The following is a 22509-nucleotide window of genomic DNA, read 5'->3' as shown; positions in this document are numbered from 1 at the left end:
CAGCTTGCTGTGTTGCACTCGTCTGTCCGTCCCTCACATGCGCATCATCCTCCAGTCCCACTATTTCGAGTACCGCCTTCTCCCAGCGGGTCAGGTGGGCTATTGAGGCTATCCCTCCTCCTGTCCTCGCTCGCTCTCTTTTGTTGTGAGCTCTCTTTTCCTGCAATGAGGGAGTTAAGTGGAGGTTGAGTGAGAATGAAGGAGTGAGTGTAGAGATTGTATAGCATAGATACTTAGAAGGAGACAAAGAAGGAGTGCGGTTGCAAGACCAAGGGCCCTCCCTGTGTGTTGTCAGTTGTTTTCATAGCATCAGAGTGATAGGGAGTGTGAGGGCTGCATAGTCGAATAGTTACGTGAATGTGACCATAGAGTGAAAGGGAATGGGTAAGGGTGCATGGATGTCAGTGTCAAGTGGGATGTGGAGGAAGAGATTGCTAAAGCTGAGTGCTGGTGAGGAAAGGCAATGGGGGTCAGATTGAGAGTGATGGGAAATTCATACTCACTTTTCCAGTGCGCTGAAGGTCATGAAATGTTTTCTGGCACTGAATCCAGGTTCGCCGTGTGACTCCCAAGGAGTTGACCTCCTCAGCCACCTGCATCCACACAGCCTTAGTCTGCTTGGGAGGCCTCTTCCTCCCTGAGGAAGGGAAGAGCACCTCGCTGTTGGCCCTAGCCCCATCCACCAATGCCTGCAGGGCCACCTCGTCGAAACGAGGAGCTGATCTGGGCCTCCCGCTTGTCATCTTTCCTGCAGGTCCCTCTGACACCAAATGGAGAAAGTTTGGAAGCCTGCAGAAGAAGCAAGGCTTGGTGTTGACCTTAAATGCAGCAGCAATGATGACGTCATCGGAGGCGACTCTCAGTCATGAAAAACCCATTTGCCAAGGGTTCCCACACGTTGGAAATCAGTTGGACAATTAAGTTAAAATTGCATCAATCTCCCACAGCCATTTAGATTCATGTGGATAACACGAAATGCAGATAACACGACACCATCCCGCACCTGAGTTAAAATCCTGCCCCTCTTGTTGCTTTATATCTGCTTGTAAGAAGCGAGTTGGAAGCAGACACTTTTGCATATAACTTCTCCTGTGACATTATTACGCTCCATGCTAGCCATATCTTGAATGGAGACAACGAATTGTGAGTTACGTTTGTATTTTGCATGCATTATATTTTCATTTATCCAGGGGGACACCTTAACTTCTAAAATTCAATAAATTAACATTAAGGAACCTCAGGATCTATTGTACAGGGAATGAAGCAGTGTTTTAAATTGGCCAAATTTATTCCAACTTAAAACAGATGCACGCTGCTGTGAATTGGCCCCTTGGCCTTTTATAGAAACCTAATGAATCATAGCCTTTTCCTTTCACTCATCTCCACTTTACAGAAATTGCTGATATTACACCAATCCTAAGCATAGGCATTTATTCTGCTTGCTATTAGTTTAAGTGGGGAATATAGCTGATTCCACATTAGTAGTTGCGTATGTTTGTCATTATTGCTACAGATACTGTGAAAGGTCGATGCAACAATAACTAAAGGAAATAAAAACATTTGAAACAGCTGAGTTAAGATTTATAATCTGACTCTCTCCTCTCTGGCATAAATGCAAGATTAGACTGCCAGGAAAGAGCCTAACCAGTCTGATTTATTTACATAGAAAAGAGTCAGGTAGGCTCTGATTTCTTGGGTCACTTACCACTATGTTTGACAGAAGCATCGATTCTTGGGCTGATTTAGTGGTTTCACTCAATGAAAGGAAGATTGGCAATAAACTAAATTAACATATCTTAATCTAAGATATATTGCAAGTAGCAGATTCATTATTGCTATTTATATTACTTTGCTATTGTGTATTCTACATTGGTTTTCTTTCATGGTCACTATGTTCAATGGTATTTATTTAGTGGCATCAATAGAAATCAGCTTTTACCCTAATGGAGTCTTTCTTATCACACCAAAGCATTAACAGTTTATGTTCTAGGTTATCTAATGGCCTAGTAGGTAAAGGCACTGCCCAGTGTCGGTATTACAAATTTCTGCTGTACGGTAGATATTTTCTCGGGTTTAACATCACCAGTCTCTCCCATTGGTTGATTCCCATGTTCCTTATGATCAGGAGTTTGCCTTTACTGCCTACTATCTAGTCCTACAAAAGGGTGATCTAGGGTCATAACAATGAAACCCTTTCTTGTATGAATTGGGTACTATAATCTCGTATGTGCCACCAAAAGGTGGACTGATTAACACTCTAGTACATGAGCCCAATATAAGTCAGCAGCCAGATTTATTTTAAAAACACTAAATGAATGAACAAAGTAACAATTTACTGTGAAATACAGCTTATTTCATAACACTTCGCATGACATGGAAAAATAACAAAACTTCACACATTGTCCCTTTTGGCATGCTAAATACAACTGAGGAATTTTTCAGAAGGTCAGCAGCTGCATTCGGTGGTGGGTCGGGTGGGAAAAAAAATTTTTGACAGTGCGTTGGGAACCTGCTGTCAACCCGTAGCCATGCAACTTTCCCAGATGTCGCGTCTGTCAGCGCTGAACAGACCCGACACGCAGCGGCGGGGGAGGCAATTCAAGTCATTATGACCTTGTTAACAGCCCATTAAGAAGTATTTTGAGCTCACCTTTACATTTTACAAAGTCGCCCACGGGGTCCACGCTGCTCAGGGATCACGTCAGGTAAGGAGGTCGGGAGTTGTATGAGCATGGGATCATCTCATTACAGCTGCAAATGTGCTATAAAAGCTCCCATCTCACAGCTGTTCACATTCCATGCTCAGAAGCTGTTGCTTACTGCATTTGGAAGACAGATTGAGCTTTATGCAGGTTGCAAGTGTTCGGGGCAAACTCTGTATCCAGTGTCATCTCATTGAAACAACCTCTCTCACCACTGACAGATCACTTCTATCATCTCAAGTTCACCTGCAATCTATTCCATCAACAACGGTACCCTTGAAACTATCGTACCTTGATCCTCAGAATCCCACCATGATCAGCCCCAACATCAGCAGTACCAGGCACACCAACAGCACCAACAACAACACCGACCTTCTCCGCAATCAACTGATGCTGCACAGGACACAGGGCATCAGCACCCAACCACATTGCTGCCCGGGAGGTCAGGGATGGCCTCACCATGGCCAGATTTACTTCACTTGATACTGCACACCCTGGCTGTCACATAATGTGCCAGGTTGACACCATACCACGCTAACACCATAAAGCATCCCTACAATGCCCAAGCCATTCCTTTCACACTCATGACCATTGTGGGGGGTACTGTTATGTCTCACCATTCACTGCAACTCACTAAGCCACTTCCAAAAGTGCACACAAATCTATCCAAGAACGCAAAGTGTTGAAAATAAAGGTTTCAATGTTTGACACCACATTAACAGAAACATTACATGAACATTGGCTAAAACACCCAAGTGTCTACCCTTGTGTGTTGTTAGTTGGTATGTTTGCACTAGGATGAGGGTGAGTGTGAGGGGTGGCTAGTGAGATGGGGAAGTGATAATGTAGATAGAGAGGAATGGGTAGAGGTGCAAGTTAAGTTGGTGTGAGTAAAGATGTGCAGGAGTAGGGTAGTGAAGGCAGAGTGATGGGGATGTGATGAGTGGCACAGGAGGATGAGGTTGAGTGTGGCTTTGCAGTAACGTTTTGTGATCGACTGAGATCATTGAAAGGTTTGCGCCACTGCAGCCTGGTCCTCCTGATGACATCCCTGCTTGTGCCCTCCTGTGCAATGTGCAACCAGACTGTGTTGGTCTCCTGCGGAGGTCTCTTCCACCCATTGGAAAGGAAGAGAACCTCCCTGCGTGCTGTGATGCCCTCCATAAGCATATGGAGGGAGTCATGGGAGAGCCTTGGTGCAGCCGTGCACCTTTGTGCAGTCATTGTCAGTGTTTGCAGCAGCTCAATGCTGTAGAACACTGATAGCAGAACTGTCAAAATAAATTTGCACATGGTCCCTTTAAGGAAACCGGCTGATGACACGTCAAAAAATGACATAATCACACCCACTTCCTTTAATTGGCCGGCAAATGCGCTGGGCGGGCTTAACAAACCCAATCAACGTAAAATCATTTTACAGAGTGGGCTGGAGCCAGCAGCGGGGCCGGGACCCACCACTGACATCGCTCGCCCTGTACCCGGCGAGGATGGGGAAATTGTGGCCAACTTTTCTGACTAGAAGTCCCTCACTGAATCTTCCATGCAGTGCTGAGGGAGTACTCCATTGATTAGAGGTGCTATTTTTTGGGCTCAGATGTTAAACTGAGACCCTGTCTGTTTAGCTGGATGTAAGAGATCACATGGTATGATTTGAAGGAGTCCAGGGAGTTGTCCTGGTGTTCTTTTGTCCCTCAACCAACATTACTGAAAACAGATTAACTGGTCATTTATCACATTTGTCATTGATGGAACCTTGCTGTGTGCAAAGTGGTGGCTGAATTTGCTTACATAACAACAATGACTACACTTCAGTAGTGCTTCATTGGTTGTGAAGTGCTTTGGGACATCCTGAGGTCATGAAAGGTGCTATATGAACACAAGTTCGTTCTTTCTTTATGGAGGCTTGAATGCCAGCTGCTTATGAATAACTTGAGAATGTTGTAATCAATTATGACAGCCAGAAGCAAAAATTTGAAGGTCTCTGCTGTTCTTGATTCTTTAATTTGTCTACCCCTGCGAATGTCTTTGTGCTGCTTTTGCAGGCTAAGATGGCAGCAGCACCTCAGGCAGGAGTCTGGGCACCTCTGCAGTCTGCCTGGAGGGAGTTGGTAAAAGGGAACCTTGGTGCCAAGCAATAGGTGGAGCGACAGCGAAAAGAAGCATCAGTATGAAGAAAGACTAAATGGAAATAGGAGGAAGGTTCTGGTTGACTGTGAGGAGTCTCTTTTTATTGACGGTGGTGTGGAACAGTTGTGTGGTCAAGGGAAGCAGAATTCTTGTTCATAGTAGGAAAACAGTTGTTAATGGTTCAGGAGAAAGCCAGTAGAAATTCTTCAGCACCTGTCAAGGGGGCTCGTGGTTGTTTCCCCTTGTCTGCTCCCAAATCATCCATATTTCAAAAGGGAGACTGACACAGTACTGAACACAACCTCCTTCATTAACTGCACAAGGCTAGCAGCAGTCAACAATAAATTCTGCAGCAACAAAAACATTTCTATTGTTCAAAAATCTAAAAATAAAGCTCTTTCTCGGTAACACCAGCCTGTCACTATTAAGCCTGAAGTGTTTAAAAGGAAGCTTAAAAGCAGTAACAGCAGGTTTTTTGGGGGACATTCTGACTTTGATAGCAACTGAAGCTATTAGAGGAAACCACTGAATGCAACTACCTCACAACCACTGGCATGTCATTTACATTGCTGCACCCTCTTCAGAAGCAGTCATATGCAGAGTTGGGCATGTAAGAATTTGCAATAATTTACAGTTCTGAAGATCAATTTTTTTTTGATTAAAGAATCCCTGGGCGTTGTGCTTTTAAATTTCCAGGGATAAAAATGGCTGTCACCACATGGCCGAAGACAAAGGACAATGCTTTGTTTACAAAGCGATTGAATGCTATTAGCATTTGTTTGTATATCGAGTGGACACATCTAAACTGCAGAAGAGACTTTTGTATCTTGAATGGGATCCATTTAAGAATTGAACGGGTCTAAATCACCTAGCATTCTGGACAATAGAGCAGTTGTATCTCCCTTTTGTTTCAGCCCAGGGAGCTCTGAAAGACACATTAACCCAGTCTAACCACGCTGAGTTAGCCAATCACAGCTTTCTCTTGTGTATTGGACCCTTTGGGCGGGGAATTTTGCACACAGCCCTTGCAGGGCAGAACGGCAGGACCTCACCAGGTATAAAGATAGCTGCTGAGAAGTTATCTCTCTCTCTCTTACTTCGCTGGACCACAGGTGAGCAGGGTGTTCTGACTCCTCAGCAAGGCAACCTAGCAGGAGTTAGGGGTGGTGATTTGAGGGAAATTGCTAAGATTGTTTAAGTAACATTGTAGCCATTTCATCCCTCGTTTTTGCCATCTGCAACCCCCGTTATATAGTTTTACTGTAATCACTGTGTTCGTGTGGCATAGTTTATTTCTTTTGATTGTAGTTTATTTAGATAATAAAACTTGATTTTTCTCTCATCCAAACCACTTGTTCCATTTTAATATCATTAATTATAAGTTCCTCCACTCAGAACTGAAGGAGGGGTAGCGATTCGAAACCGCTGTTTGTAAATTGGTTTAGAGTGCAGCAGCAAAAGGCTGTTGACCAGGTAAATTACCAAAAACCAGTTAAAAGAAGCCCCCCCCTTACAAATGGCGAGCCAGGTAGGAGTGGAGGCAGTTTTTGATTTAATAAGTGGTCTGGATCTGAAGAAAACATCAGCTCTTGTTTCTCTCGTTGTTTTCAGTATGTGGGTAACCCTGCGGATGTTAGCAGCAGCGTGTAGGCTGACCTATCATGGTAAAGGTGGCTGGGTTAAGGAGGGTGAGAAGAGGGTGCAGGAGGAGGTTAAAGATGCCAAGAATCGGGAGACCCAGCTTGAAAAATGCCAGGCGGAGGTAAAACGCCTCAGAGAGGTGTATGAGGCCAGAGCTAGTGGTATGAGGGTGCGGGAAGAGAATGCATGCCTCACTCTAGATGTCACGAAATGCCAGGCATTTATAGAGCGCCTTGTGCAGGAAGTCACAGAGGCGAGGGACAGAGAGATGAGGCTACAAGAGGAGAATGCACACCTCACCCAAGAAGCTAGCGAGGGAGAGAGCCATGCGAGAAACGAGATAGAATTCCTAAAGTACCAAATCACTGAGGCCAGGGAAAATGAGATGAGACTGCGGGAAGAGAATGCCAGGTTTGGTGAAGCAGATCATGGCCCCTGTAGGGCAGAGATAGAAAGCCTTAACGTGTCTTTAAAGGTAGCAAGGGGAATGATTTGCGTGATCAGCCCGAAGGCAGGTCAGCTGGATTTTACTGGCAGCCCAAATCAAACCGCCTCAGAGGCAACACCCAGGGAAAGGCTGGCTAGGGAATTAGAGACCCCAAGACCGCAGCCCACAGCTCTGAGTCTTGAGGAGCTCTGGCAGCGAGGAGGGGTGGACAATGGGGTGGTAGGAAAACACCAGCAGGTCCCACTAGGCAGGCGGGGACCAGGATCAGTGTACCCCCTCCAACAACGGAGGTACGGTCCGCCCGTGAGGAGTGAGCCTGAGAATAGGAATCCTCAGCCCACAGCAAGTTCGAGTTCACAGGCAAGCACTGTGGCTTGTGTGGGGGGAGGAGCCATTCATGTTCAGAGTAACTGTTTAAGCCAGGGAACAGGGAAGGAGAGTTCTGGGACCCCTGTAGAGCAGGTCCAGTAGCAGAAATCCAGGACAAGGGAGGCACACAGGGGATAGTTTTGGCCCCAGAAAAAAGGCAGGTCCAAAATTCCCCAGTTAAAGCCACCTGGGTGAGGGAACATGAGTTTGCTGTCCATGCAAGTTCAAGTTCACCGCCTGTAAAGACAGGCACTGTGGCCTGTTTAAAGGGACCAGCTTCTCAGCCAGCTTCTGGAGTGGTCCCCCCCATGATGTGGGACCCTGGGGGGGCAGGGATAGCAATCCCTCTTGCAGGAGACATAGGGAGGGAGCTGACACCAGGTTTTAAACATGGGGAGGAAAATTTCCAGCCACCAGCAGTGGGTGGTGAGAGTATACCTGCCCCCAGCACAGGAGTGGGCAGGGAAGAGCAGACAAACCCAGAGAGAGATTTGCACCGGCAGGCTGCCAGGCACATTATACAGTGCGGGCTATTTGGACATGGGGGAGAAGGTTCCCAGCCAGCTGGGGCTGTGACCCAAGTGCAGGATCCGCCAGCCAAAGCTTCCCCCATAGAGACACCCCTCAGAAGGACTCAGCGGGTGCCCCAGCCTAAGAAAGCATGGTCACCCACTCTACAGTGGAGTAGGGCGGGCTCCCGAACCGGGGAGAAGCCAAAGAACAGAGGTCCCCAATCAACAGCCATAAGCTGCGAGGGACCAGGGACGGGAGGCTGTCCAGCTTCGCTGCAGCCAGCAGCAATCTGCGACAGTGCCAGAGATTCGTCTGGCCGTCCGGAGACGGGCGGCATTTGTATTATAGCTATGTGTGTGTATATAGCTTGCTTTAAGGTGTATTTAAAGTTTTGTTGATATAACTAGTTTCAGTTTAAGTTTAAAGAGTTTAAGTTTACATGTGTGCCAAATGTTTGTATTTTGGTCCGAGGTCAAGGGACCCGACCATGTCTCCACCTAAGGCAGCAGGTCCGTGAGACCTGGCTGCATGTCCTTTTAAGCTTTTACAGGAGATTGGAAAATGAAGCAGCCATGTTCGCCCAGCCCGAGCTGGGCATCGAATGAAGATACGGATACGGAATGTTGGGGATCACCTCGCCACTGGACGAATCCAGGAGACCCCGCAGCGATCTTCAGGAAAAACCAGACAGGGTCCGGAGGAACTTGCCTACTCCTCCTACGGGGAGGAGATGGCCCCAGCTGGGTGGGGCACGGCCCCCAACCCAGCACTATCCTGACCGAAGGTCACTTGCAGGAGACCTCGCTGTTGAGGAGTCATGATGGGGAAGCGCGGGCACCTTGTGATAGGGATGCGTTCCTCGGGGGTGGGTGGTGATGGTCCGGGAAAGATCATATAGAGAAGGGGGAGACCCAAGAGTCGCGTGGGTGCGTCCGGGGAAGGGAGGAACTCACCCGGGGGCCCACGGGCAAAGTTAGTGTAAGTGTGGCTGGGAAAGATGAGTGGGTGGCCGGATCTGGGATCCAAGCTTGTGTGGGGCCAGGGAGAGCCGCCACACAGGCACCCATCACCTTTCTGCAGCCAGTCGAGGGAAGACGGGAGGGGGAAAGACTGGGAGTCGAGATCCCATGCTCCCCGGTCTTGGTCTGTGCTAAGATATATTTTAAATATGAGGGGTACCCCGCCTCCAAAAAGGGACAAGGGAACGGCTCGGGGCTGGTGGAGCTGGCTGGTCTGTAAATCCATTCTGCCTGTTTTAAAGTTTAAGACGATTAAAGGGGGGTGGAAGGTACTTTTACTGCCCGAGTGGGAGGAGCAATACCCACTCGAATTTTGCGACCCATCATCGGCACGTGATGGTCGGGGTTCATTTAAGCATGTTGTTTAATGATTTTTTTGTATTTTGTGTTGCAGCCCCAAGTTGAGCAGAGGCGTAGGACCCTCTTCGTGCTTGGGATCATTTTGATTACATTGTGTAACAAAGATTGCAAAATTTTGTAATAACTTATGATGTAAAAAAGTGATTGTAAATTTGGTTTACACTGTATAATTTTACAAGCGTGTAGGGGTATGAGACCTGTTGGATCCGTGTGTTAATGGAGACACGGAATGCAGGAGTTGATTTAACAAGTATTTACTGAACAAGTCTGGAGGTGAACTAACTACACAAGACGCTACACAGGTTTATATACCCGAGTGGTCACTACTGGTACTACAGTATACAGGGGCTGCAAAAACATATTTCCTCTTAAAGGATTATACACTACAATTCCTCCCCGTTTAGATAAATAGGACATAACATTTTAAGTAATCATTAAATAACATTTTTACAAGAACAATAATATACACATTTGCTGAAGTTAATCAATTACAAATTCAGTCTCTCTGGAGGCTTCCTGACTCGGTCCGGATAACGCCTCGGTGGTGTAGTAGGTTTCGGTGGTGTAGTAGGTTCTTTTGGCAAGGTCGATTCGGCTTCAATGCCAGTGTTGGGTTCATCTGGTTCCAGTATCACCGGATCGGAGGTAGATACTATGGGTATCTTTGCTTCATCACTAGGCATATAGAGTTGTGGTGTAGGTTGTCCTTTTTCGGATGACTCTATGATCTGGTCAGCATGGCGCCTTATTATGCTTTCTCCAATGTCCACGGCATACATCAGCGGTCCTAGTCATGTGCAAATAGTTCCAGGCTGCCATTTCTCGGTACGGTAGTCCCGGGCCAAAACTGGTTGACCTATCTGGAAGGTTCTAGTTGGTCTTTCATTCATGCTTTGAAATTGCCGGTTCTCTACGTCCCTTCTGATGTTTGGCTTGACCAAATCCAGCCGGCATCTTAGTCTTCTATTGACAAACATCATGGCGGGGGTTTGGTATGTAACCACGTGTTGCATTCCTGTACGCAAACAAGAAGTTATCTACCTTATGTTGTAGATTTATGTCTTCATTACCCATGGCCTTTATGGCCTTCTTGAAGGTCTGGACAAACCTTTCAGCCAATCCATTGGTGGCGGGATGGTATGGGGCGGACGTGTAGTGCTTAACCCCATTGTTTTTTAAGAACTTCCTGAATTCTTCAGATACAAATTGCGGTCCATTATCAGAACAGATCTGTTCAGGCAGCCCATTCCTGGCAAATATGGTCCTTAATACTGTGATGGTTTTTTCCGTGGTGATGGAGGACATTTTTATTACCTCCGGCCACTTGGAGTGTGCGTCCACCGCGATTAAGAACATTGAGTCCATAAATGGACCAGCAAAGTCGACATGTACCCTTTGCCATGGAGATGAGGGCCACTCCCATGGATGTAGAGGGGCTTGTGGTGGGGCGTTTTGGACCTTCTGGCATCCTAGACAGCTCTTGGTCATTTCTTCGATGTCTCCATCGATACCTGGCCACCACACAAACGCTCTGGCTAAGTTCTTCATTTTCACTCCACCCAGATGCCCCTCGTGAAGCTCCTTTAGCACTCTATCCTTGAGTTTGGGTGGAATCACCACTCTGGATCCACACATCAAGGTTCCTCGGCACACTGACAGCTGTTCTCTTCTTTGCGAGAATGCTGGCAACAGTGGTTCGCCAAGTGCTGGCCATCCCTTCACCGTTAAATCGTAGACTCATGAGAGAGTCGGGTCATTTCGCGTTTCCTTTTCAATGGTAGAATTTGTCACCGGTAGACATTCTACTATGGTCGAATGGAACATCTCCACTGGGTCCACTGTAGGCGCCTCTTCCACCGTTGGCAACGGTAGGCGCGATAACCCGTCAGCATTCCCGTGCTGTTTTGTTCCTTTGTATTCTATGTCATATTGGTGTGCCCCTAGGAAAAGGGACCACCTCTGTAGCCTTTGCGCTGTCATAATGGGAACGCCCTTTTTAGGGTTGAATATGGAGACGAGGGGTTGATGGTCAGTCAACAAGGTAAATTTTTGTCCGTGTAGGTAATGGTTGAATTTCCTCACCCCCCACACCAGGCTGAGTGCCTCCCTGTCGATCTGGGCATAGTTACGCTCAGCTGAGTTCAATGAGCGTGACGCAAAAGCTATCGGCCGCTCCGAACCATCAGGGAATCTATGCGATAATACCGCTCCCACGCCGTAAGGGGATGCATCGCACACCAGTCTGATTGGCAGTGATGGGTTGTAATGAGCAAACACTTCCCTGGACGTGATCAAGCCTTTGCATTTATGGAAGGCACGTTTACAGTCTTCGCTCCATTTCCAAACTACTCCCGTTTGTAGCAGTGCGTTAAGCGGGTGCAGAACCGTCGACAAGTTTGGTAAAAATTTATGATAGTAATTTACTAATCCCAGGACCGACCTTAATTGTGAGACATTTTCAGGCGCTGGGGCCTTTACAACCGCTTCAATTTTTTCAGGTGACTTATGCAACCCTTCTTCGTTAATGACATGGCCACAATATGATATTTGTTTCTGGAAAAATTCGCACTTGGGGCGATTTGCTCATAGGCCCCATTCTTTCAGCCTCGTGAGCACCTGCTCCAAGTTGGCAAGGTGCTCGTTGTCATTTTCTCCTGTTACAAGGATGTCGTCTAGGTAGCATTGAGTCCCCGGAATCCCTTGCAGGACTTGCTCCATAGCTCTTTGCCAGATAGCCGGAGCTGATGCCACTCCGAAAACCAGTCGATTGTACTGGTACAGGCCTTTGTGTGTGTTTATCGTGAGATACTTTTTAGAGGCCTCCTCAACCTCCATCTGTAGATATGCCTGTGCTAAGTCAATTTTGGTGAAACGTTTCCCTCCGGATAGTGAGGCGAAAATATCTTCTATCCTCGGAAGAGGATACTGTACCGTGTGAAGAACTGGGTTTACAGTCACCTTGAAGTCCCCACAGATGCAAACTTTTCTCTGTTCTTCAGATTTATCATTATTCAACATTTTCTTCATGACCGGGACGATGGGTGTTGCCCACTCGCTCCAATCTACCTTGGATAACACGCCTGCTTTTTCCAAATTCTCCAGCTCTGCCTCGACAGCTGGACGAATTGGGTATGGCACCGGCCTTGCCTTAAAAAACTTGGGAATTGCCGCATCTTCCACTTTTATTGAGGCGGTGGCGCCTTTCAGGGTTCCTAGTTCCTGTTGAAACACTTCTTTGGCGTTAGCCAAGATTTCTTTTAATCGTCCAGGTATGACATCATCATCGTTTTTTTTCTTACTGGTCACCGTCAGTGCCTGAATGGAGTGCCAGTCTAAACGTATCTTTCTGATCCATTCACGTCCCAACAACGGTGGACCACCATCTTGCAGAACGTATAAATACAACTTCTGTATTTCCTTGCCGTTGTATACAACAGGCACCCTTATTTTCCCTCTGGGGTATACTTTCTGCCCCGTATATGTCTTCAAGATAATGGATGTGTCTTTCAAAGGTATATGCGGAAATAGCCGCTCGTAATCCCGTCGACTTATGATGGTCAGAGCTGATCCTGTATCTAGCTCCATTTTGACTGGGGACCCCGCTATCGTGAGTGTAACCCAAATGGTCTGTTAATCATCTTTGGCAATTACATTATGTAATTTGAGACAGCTTAGTCTCTTGTTTCCGGAGTCGCTATCGCTCTTCTGGTCTTCGGAGCTACTGTCCGTCATCATTTGTACCTTTCTGTACTTTTCCTTATTGACCTTTTTACTGTCAGCGGATTTCTTTCCAGATCTGCATACACGTGCAATGTGTCCCATCTTTCCGCATTGCCTGCATGCTTTGTCCTGGAACCAGCAGTCCTGCTGGTCATGGGTGGATCTGCCGCAGCGATAACATCTCTCGAAACCTCGTGTCATTTCATGGGTGCCGAAGTCCTGTGGCTTTTGCTGTATCACTGCAGCTCCTCTTGCTGCTGCTTCATATGATACAGCCACACTGAAAGCCTTGTCTGTTGTATCCATGGGTTAATGGAGACACGGAATGCAGGAGTTGGTTTCACAGGTGTTTACTGAGCAAAGTCTGGAGGTGAACTAACAGATACAAGACACTATACAGGCTTATATAGCCCGAGTGGCCATTACTGGCATTACAGTACACAGGGGGCTCTTAAAGGCACATACACCACAATTCCTCCCCTTTTAGACAACCAGTACATAACATTTTAAGTAATCATTAATTAACATGTTACAAGAACAATAATCTACACATTTGCTGCAGTTAATCAATTATAAGTCAGTCTCTCTGGAGGCTTCCTGACTCGGTCCGGATAATGCCTCGGTGGTGTAGTAGTTTCTGGTGGTGTAGTAGGTTCTTTTGGCAAGGTCGATTCGGCTTGAATGCCAGTGTCGGGTTCATCTGGTTCCAGTATCACCGGATCGGAGGTAGATACTATGGGTATCTCTGCTTCATCATTAGGCGTATAGAGTTGTGGTGTAGGTTGTCCCTTTTCGGATGACTCTATGATCTGGTCAGCATGGTGCCTTATTATGCTTTCTCCAATGTCCACGGTATACATCAGTGGTCCTAGTCGTGTGCAAATAGTTCCAGGCTGCCATTTCTCGGTACGGTAGTCCCGGGCCAAAACTTGTTGACCTATCTGGAAGGTTCTAGTTGGCCTTTCATTCATGCCTTGAAATTGCCGGTTCTCCACGTCCCTTCTGATGTTTGGTTTGATCAAATCCAGCCGGCATCTTAGGCTTCTATTGAAAAACATCATGGCGGGGGTTTGGTTTGTAACCACATGTGTTGCATTCCTGTATACAAACAAGAAGTTATCTACCTTATGCTGTAGATTTATGTCTTCATTACCCATGGCCTTTATGGCCTTCTTGAAGGTCTGGACAAACCTTTCAGCCAATCCATTGGTGGCAGGATGGTATGGGGCAGACGTGTAGTGCTTAACCCTATTGTTTTTTAAGAACTTCCTGAATTCTTCGGACACAAATTGCGGTCCATTATCAGAACAGATCTGTTCAGGCAGCCCATTCCTGGCAAATATGGTCCTTAATGCTGTGATGGTTTTTTCCGTGGTGGAGGAGGACATCTTTATTACCTCCGGCCACTTGGAGTGTGCATCAACCGCGATTAAGAACATTGAGTCCATAAATGGACCAGCAAAGTCGATGTGTACCCTTTGCCATGGAGATGAGGGCCACTCCCATGGATGTAGAGGGGCTTGTGGTGGGGTGTTTTGGACCTTCTGGCATCCTAGGCAGCTCTTGGTCATTTCTTCGATGTCTCCATCAATACCTGGCCACCACACAAACGCTCTGGCTAGGTTCTTCATTTTCACTCCACCCAGATGCCCCTTGTGAAGCTCCTTTAGCACTTTATCCTGGAGTTTGGGTGGAATCACCACTCTGGATCCACACATCAAGGTTCCTCGGCACACTGACAGCTGTTCTCTTCTTTGCAAGAATGCTGGCAACAGTGGTTCACCATGTGCTGGCCATCCCTTCACCGTTAAATCGTAGATTCGTGAGAGAGTCGGGTCATTTCTCATTTCCTTTTCAATGGCAGAATTTATTACTGGTAGACATTCCACTATGGTTGAGTGGAACATCTCCACTGGGTCCACTGTGGGTGCCTCTTCTACCGTTGGCAACGGTAGGCGCGATAAACTGTCAGCGTTCCCATGCTGTTTTGATCCTTTGTATTCTATGTCATATTGGTGTGCCCCTTGGAAAAGGGACCACCTCTGTAGCCTTTGCGCTGTCATAATGGGAACACGCTTTTTAGGTTTGAATATGGAGACGAGGGGTTGATGGTCAGTCAACAAGGTAAATTTTTGTCCGTGTAGGTAATGGTTGAATTTCTTCACTCCCCATACCAGGCTGAGTGCCTCCCTGTCGATCTGGGCATAGTTACGCTCAGCTGAGTTCAATGAGCGTGACGCAAAAGCTATCGGCCGCTCCGAGCCATCAGGGAATCTATGCGATAATACCGCTACTACGCTGTAAGGGGATGCATCGCACACCAGTCTGATTGGCAGTGATGGGTTGTAATGAACCAAAACTTCCTTGGACGTGATCTAGCCTTTGCATTTATGGAAGGCACGTTTACAGTCTTCGCTCCATTTCCAAATTACTCCCGTTTGTAGCAGTTCATTAAGAGGGTGCAGAACAGTTGACAAGTTCGGTAAAAATTCATGATAGTAATTTATCAGTCCCAGGAACGACCTTAATTGTGAGACATTTTCAGGTGCTGGGGCTTTTATGACCGCTTCAATTTTTTCAGGTGACTTATGCAACCCTTCCTCGTTAATTATGTGGCCACAATATGATATTTGTTTCTGGAAAAATTCGCACTTGGAGCAATTTGCTCGTAGGCCCCGTTCTCTCAGCCTAGTGAGCACCTGCTCCAAATTGGCAAGGTGCTCGTTGTCGTTTTCTCCTGTTACAAGGATGTCGTCTAGGTAGCATTGAGTCCCCGGAATCCCTTGGAGGACTTGCTCCATAGCTCTTTGCCAGATAGCTGGAGCTGATGCTACTCCGAAAACCAGTCGATTGTACTGGTACAGGGCTTTGTGTGTATTTATCGTGAGATACTTTTTAGAGGCCTCTTCAACCTCCATCTGTAGATATGCTTGTGCCAAGTCAATTTTGGTGAAACGTTTCCCTCCGGATAGTGAGGCGAAAATATCTTCTATCCTCGGAAGAGGATACTGTACCATGTGAAGGACCGGGTTTACAGTCACCTTGAAGTCCCCACAGATGCGAATTTTTCTCTGTTCTTCAGATTTATCATTATTCAACGTTTTCTTCATGACCGGGATGATGGGTGTTGCCCACTCGCTCCAATCTATCTTGGATAATACGCCTGCCTTTTCCAAATTCTCCAGCTCTGCCTCGACTACTGGATGAATTGCGTATGGCACCGGCCTTGCCTTAAAAAACTTGGGAATTGCTGCATCTTCCACTTTTATTGAGGCGGTGACGCCTTTCAAGGTTCCTAGTTCCTGTTGAAACACTTCCTTGGCGTTGGCCAAGATGTCTTTTAATCGTTCAGGTATGACGTCATCATCATTTTTTTTCTTACTGGTCACCGTCAGTGCCTGAATGGAGTGCCAGTCTAAACGTATCTTCCTGATCCATTCACGTCCCAACAGCGGTGGACCACCATCTTGCAGAACGTATAAATACAACTTCTGTATTTTGTTGCCGTTGTATACAACAGGCACCCTTATTTTCCCTTTGGGGTATACTTTCTGCCCCCTATATGTTTTCAAGATAATGGATGTGTCTTTCAAAGGTATATGCGGAAATAGCCGCTCGTAATCCCATCGACTTATGACGGTCAGTGCTGGTCCTGTATCTAGCTCCATTTTAACTGGGGACCCCGCTATCGTGAAGGTAACCCAAATGGTCTGGTAATCTTCTTTGGCAATTACATTATGTAATTTGAGACAGCTTAGTCTCTTGATCCTGGAGTCGCTATCGCTCTTCTGGTCTTCGGAGCTACTGTCCGTCATCATTTGTACCTTTCTGTACTTTTCCTTATTGATTTTTTTCCTGTCCGTGGATTTTTTGTTTCCAGATCGGCATACACGTGCAATGTGTCCAATCTTTCCGCATTGCCTGCATGCTTTGTCCTTGAACCAGCAGTCCCTCTGGTCATGGGTGGATCTGCTGCAGCGATAACATCTCTCGAAACCCTGTGTCATTTCATGGGTGCCGAAGTCCTGTGGCTTTTGCTGTATCTCTGCAGCTCCTCTTGCGGCTGCTTCGTATGATACAGCCATACTGAAAGCCTTGTCCAGTGTCAAATCTTTCTCAGAAAGTAGCCTTTTCTGTGTTCCTTCACTTAGGAGACCGCAGACGAATTTGTCTCGAAGAGAATCTGCCAGTTCTGCCCCGAATTGGCAGTGCTTTGACAGCTTCCTTAATTCGGTGAGGTAATCAGCGTTACTTTCATTCTTGTGCTGATTCCTCCTGAAGAATTTGAATCGTTCCGCTATCAGCAGCAGTGTTGGGTTTAAGTGCTCCTGTAGGGTATCAACAATCTCCTTAAAATTCTTGTCCCTCGGTTTGGCTGGAGTGATTAAGTTTCGTAACAGCCCGTATGTCCTTGCGCCCATTAGATTTAGAAGTACTGATGCCTTTTTATCATCCTCTATTTCATTTGCTGTGCAATATACCTCCACTCTTTCCACATATGTGGTCCAATCCTCTATATCGCTATCGAAAGCAGTAATATTGCCTGTCTTAGGCATCCTGGAAAAAAATGGCGCCTCCAGCGCTTTCCCGCCGCTGCCGCTGCTGACAACGCTGTTCTCCGCGGTTTTTATTTACATAGGTATTTTTAATAGGTGGAGACTCGTTCCCGCCGGACTCTCTGGGACTTTTCCCTCCCTCTGCTTGGTCCGAACGCCGACCTGCTTTGCAGCGCCGGCCGTCTCCCGAGTGCTCCACCCTCTGTCTCTGTTTGCCTCCGCCTTCGCTGCTTGGCCCCGCTGCAGAGCCAGCCGATGGAGCCCCAGCCCGCCGCCCAGGAAGGATTATTGCAGTACATGCCACCAGCTTGGCTAGCTGGTGGTACCACGGTTTTTTTTTTTTCTTTCTTGTTTTTCTTCGACTTTCATCTGAGGAATCGATCTCCTTGAGGTGCTGCTGAATTGCAGTTAAGTCCGTTTCCAATTTCTTGCCACTGTTGTATCTGTGTGTTAATGGAGACACGGAATGCAAGAGTTGGTTTCACAGGTGTTTACCGAACAAAGTCTGGAGGTGAACTGACAGATACAAGACACTATACAGGCTTATATAGCCCGAGTGGCCATTACCGGCATTACAGTACACAGGGGGCTCTTAAAGGCACATACACCACATTGTCCAGTGTCAAGTCTTTCTCAGAAAGTAGTCTTTTCTGTGTTCCTTCGCTTAGGAGACCACAGACGAATTTGTCTCATAGAGAATCTGCTAGTCCTGCCCCGAATTGGCAGTGCTTTGACAGCTTTTGTTATTCGGTGAGATAATCAGCGTTACTTTCATTCTTGTGCTGATTCCTCCTGAAGAATTTGAGTCGTTCCGCTATCAGCAGCAGTGTTGGGTTTAAGTGCTCCTGTAAGGGATCAACAATCTCCTTAAAATTCTTGTCCATCGGTTTGGCTGGAGTGATCAAGTTTCGTAACAGCCCGTATGTCCTTGCGCCCATCAGATTTAGAAGTACCGATGCCTTTTTATCATCCGCTACTTCATTCGTCTTGCAATATACCTCCACTCTTTCCACATATGTGGTCCAATCTTCTATATCACTATCGAAAGCAGTAATATTGCCAGTCTTCGGCATCTTGAAATTCTAAAATGGCGCTTCCCGCGCTTTTCCTCCGTCCCCGATGGATCAAAATGGCGCCTCCCGTGCTTTTCTTTCTTCCCCGCCGAGTTAAGATGGCGCCTCCTGCGCTTTCCCGCCGCTGCCGCTGCTGCCAACGCTGTTCTCCGCGGTTCCCGTTGCGACCTGCAACTTTTTGCGGTATTTCTATTTTTTTTTTTATATATCGCTTCAATAGTTTCTCCGTTACTTGGAGAACCGCTCCCATCGTGGAGCGGACCCTCTGGGACTTTCCCCTCCCTCTGCTCGGTCCGAACGCCGACCTGCTTTGCAGCATCAGCCGCACCCTGAGTGCTCCACCCTCTCTCTCTCTTTGCTTCTGCTTCCCGACTCGCTGCCCGGCCCCGTTGCAGAACCACCTGATCGAGCTCTAGCCCACCGCAGCCCAGGAAGGATCAGTGCACTACCTGCCACCAGCCCGTTTAGCTGGGGATACCACAGACTGGAGACCAAGCCTGGTCCTCGTTTTTGAGTTTCTTCGAGTTATTTGTTTATTTTTATTTTTTACTTGCTTCTGGCTTCGACCTTCGTCTGAGGAATCGATCCCCTTGAGGTGCTGCCAAATTGCAGGTAAGTTCGTTTCTAACTCGTCGCCACTGTTAGACCCGTGTGTTAATGGAGCCACAGAATGCAGGAGTTGATTTAACAAGTGTTTACTGAACAAGTCTGGAGGTGAACTAACTACACAAGACGCTACACAGGCTTATATACCCGAGTGGTCACTACTGGTACTACAGTATACAGGGGCTGCAAAAACATAGTTCCTCTTAAAAGTACATACACTACAAGACCCCTTATTGAAAACTGAAGTATCTGTAAGATGCCTACCGTACCATGGTTTTTTTTCTTGAATTTAAGGGGAATAGACGGGACGGGGATCAGTGGCAGATAGCTATTAGGTAAATACAGGGGATGGTTGTTTGTGAGGGGTCAGAAATTATTGCTCATTTCTTCAAGAGGGTACTACAAGCAAGCTGGAAGTATCCAAGGGCGGACTGTAAGAATTCGCAATAATTTACAGTTCTGAAGATCAATTTTTTTTTGATTAAAGAATCCTTGGGCGTTGTGCTTTTAAATTTCCAGGGATAAAAATGGCTGTCACCACATGGCCGAAGACAAAGGACAATGCTTTGTTTACAAAGCAATTGAATGCTATTAGCATTTGTTTGTATATCGAGTGGATACATCTAAACTGCAGAAGAGACTTTTGTATCTTGAATGGGATCCGTTTAAGAACTGAATGGGCTTAAATCACCTAGCATTCTGGACAATAGAGCAGTTGTATCTCCCTTTTGTTTCAGCCCAGGGAGCTCTGGAAGACACATTAACCCAGTCTAACCACGCTGAGTTAGCCAATCACAGCTTTCTCTTGTGTATTGGACCCTTTGGGCGGGGAATTTTGCACACAGCCCTTGCAGGGCAGAACGGCAGGACCTCACCAGGTATAAAGATAGCGGCTGAGAAGCTACCTCTCTCTCTCTTTACTTCGCTGGACCACAGGTGAGCAGGGTGTTCAGACTCCTCAACAAGGCAACCTAGCAGGAGTTAGGGGGTGGTGATTTGAGGGAAATTGCTAAGATTGTTTAAGTAACATTGTAGCCATTTCACCCCTCGTTTTCGCCGTCTGCAACCCCCTGTTATATAGTTTTACTGTAATTACTGTGTTCGTGTGGCATTGTTTATTTCTTTTGATTGTAGTTTATTTAGATAATAAAACTTGATTTTTCTCTCATCCAAACCACTTGTTCCGTTTTAATATCATTAATTATAAGTTCCTCCACTCAGAACTGAAGGAGGGGTAGCGATTCGAAACCGCTATTTGTAAATTGGTTTAGAGTGCAGCAGCAAAAGGCTGTTGAGCAGGTAAATTACCAAAAACCAGTTGAAAGAAGCCCCCCCTTACAGGCAGAGAACAGGGGAAGAATAAGCACCCATTTTTCATCTGCATTGACCCATTTTTCAGGTGCTATTTGGAGCAGAAAAAGGGGAAACCTACCAATGTTCCTCTGATTTTACCTTGTGCATGTTAGAAATGCTGGGGGTAATTTTGACAGCCCTGGGGAGGTGGGTATGGAGGCGGGACTGCCGGGAAAATGGCAGAAACTGGGAGCAGGTACCGAACTCGCTCCCAATCCGCCTCCGTGCTATCTTCCCGGGAGGCAGGTCCCCGACTCGTGCAGGGACCCGTCTCCTCGAGGCGGGAAGGGGATTACAGCCATTTAAATGACTGTTAACAGGTAGTTAACAGGCAGTTAAGAGGATTATCCCCAGTTTACGCCCACAAGTGCGGGCTTCCCGATGGCTGCGAACCTTGCCAGGGTCAGCGAGGCGAGCAGTGGGTCTGTAGGGGTGAGAGGGATCGAAAAGTGCGCTGTGGAGGTGAGTGATGGGTGCAAGTGTGGAGAAATAAGTATGGTAGGTGAGTTTAAAGTGTTAGAAAAAGTTTACTTACCTTTGTTTCTTCCTGCAGGCTTCAACCCTTGGAAATCCGGAGGTGCCTCATCTCAATGGCAGAGATGACAGAATGGCTGCTGCATCCTCAGATGCAACAGCCATCTGATTTCTGCTAAAGAAAGAGGTTTGGTGAGTCTTCACAGAATCACAGAATCACAGAAACCCCACAGTGCAAATAGAGGCCATTTCGGCCCATCGAGCCTGCACCGACACATATCCCACCCGATCCCCGTAACCCCTACACCAACACATATCCCACCCTATCCCCGTAACCCCATATATTTAATCCCCCTAACACTAAGGGTCAATTTTTATCATAGCCAATCAACCTAACCCGCACATCTTTGGACTGTGGGAGGAAACCGGAGCACCCGAAGGAAACCCACGCAAACACGGGGAGAATGTGCAAACTCCACACAGACAGTCACCCGAGGCTGGATTCGAACCCGGGTCCCTGGCGCTGTGAGGCAACAGTGCTAACCAGTCTTCAGTACAAAGACTCACCAAAGAACAAAGATTGTCAGTGTTTGACAGCTTCTCAAAAATTTTTTGACAGATGAAACATCATACGCTTAAATTCTCTGTCACCGGCTTTCCCTTAACATAGAAACATAGAAACTAGGAGTAGGAGTAGGCCATTCGGCCCTTCGAGCCTGCTCCGCCATTCAACGAGATCATGGCTGATCATCCAAACCCTAGCACCCGGTCTCTACACCGACAGCCATCCCACCCAAGCCCTATCCCCATAACCCTGTAACCCCACATATTTAATCCCCCCTAACACTAAGGGCCAATTTTTTTTTATCATGGCCAATCAACCTCACCCGCACATCTTTGGACTGTGGGAGGAAACTGGATCACCCGGAGAAAACCCACGCAAACACGGGGAGAATGTGCAAACTCCACACAGACAGTCACCCGAGGCCAGATTTGAACCCGGGTCCCTGGCGCTGTGAGGCAACAGTGCTAACCACTATGCCACCGTGCTAAGGTTTGGTCTGCTAAGCCCGCAGGGCGGACTTAACAAGGTCAATCAAGGGAAAATAGCGTGGGTTGGCCGGACGTCGTTGGGGGCGGGACTAAAAACCGACAACCAGCAGTCCCGCCCCCAAAGCGTCCCCATTGATAAAATCCAGCTCGCTGTGTGGAGAATAAGTGCAGTTAAGTAAGTCAGTTAAAACCAATTCATGGGAAGCAGAGACTTCTAACCTACGGAATGTTTCAGTTGTGCTGCCAACTCCAGTTTATGGTAGAGTTGCTTCAGGAACAAGACCATTCAAGACTATTGCCTACATTGTAAAATCAATAATGTCTCAAAACATGCTTGGCACAAAGAGTGAAATGAAAATATCACAATGATATTAAATGTTGTACAAAGGATGACATTAAACATACATCAAGACTGATGAGGCTGCTACCAATCTGATGCATTATGCTCCAGCGAGTTCTTTTTCTGATTAAGTGGTATAAACAGATCAGATCATT

The sequence above is a fragment of the Somniosus microcephalus genome, chromosome 1 (assembly GCF_052327205.1).
Source record: "Somniosus microcephalus isolate GS21.2 chromosome 1, FLI_Smic_1.0, whole genome shotgun sequence".
Classification (NCBI taxonomy): domain Eukaryota; kingdom Metazoa; phylum Chordata; class Chondrichthyes; order Squaliformes; family Somniosidae; genus Somniosus; species Somniosus microcephalus.
The sequence above is the reverse complement of the archived record's forward strand: the minus strand, read 5'-3'. Positions refer to the sequence as shown.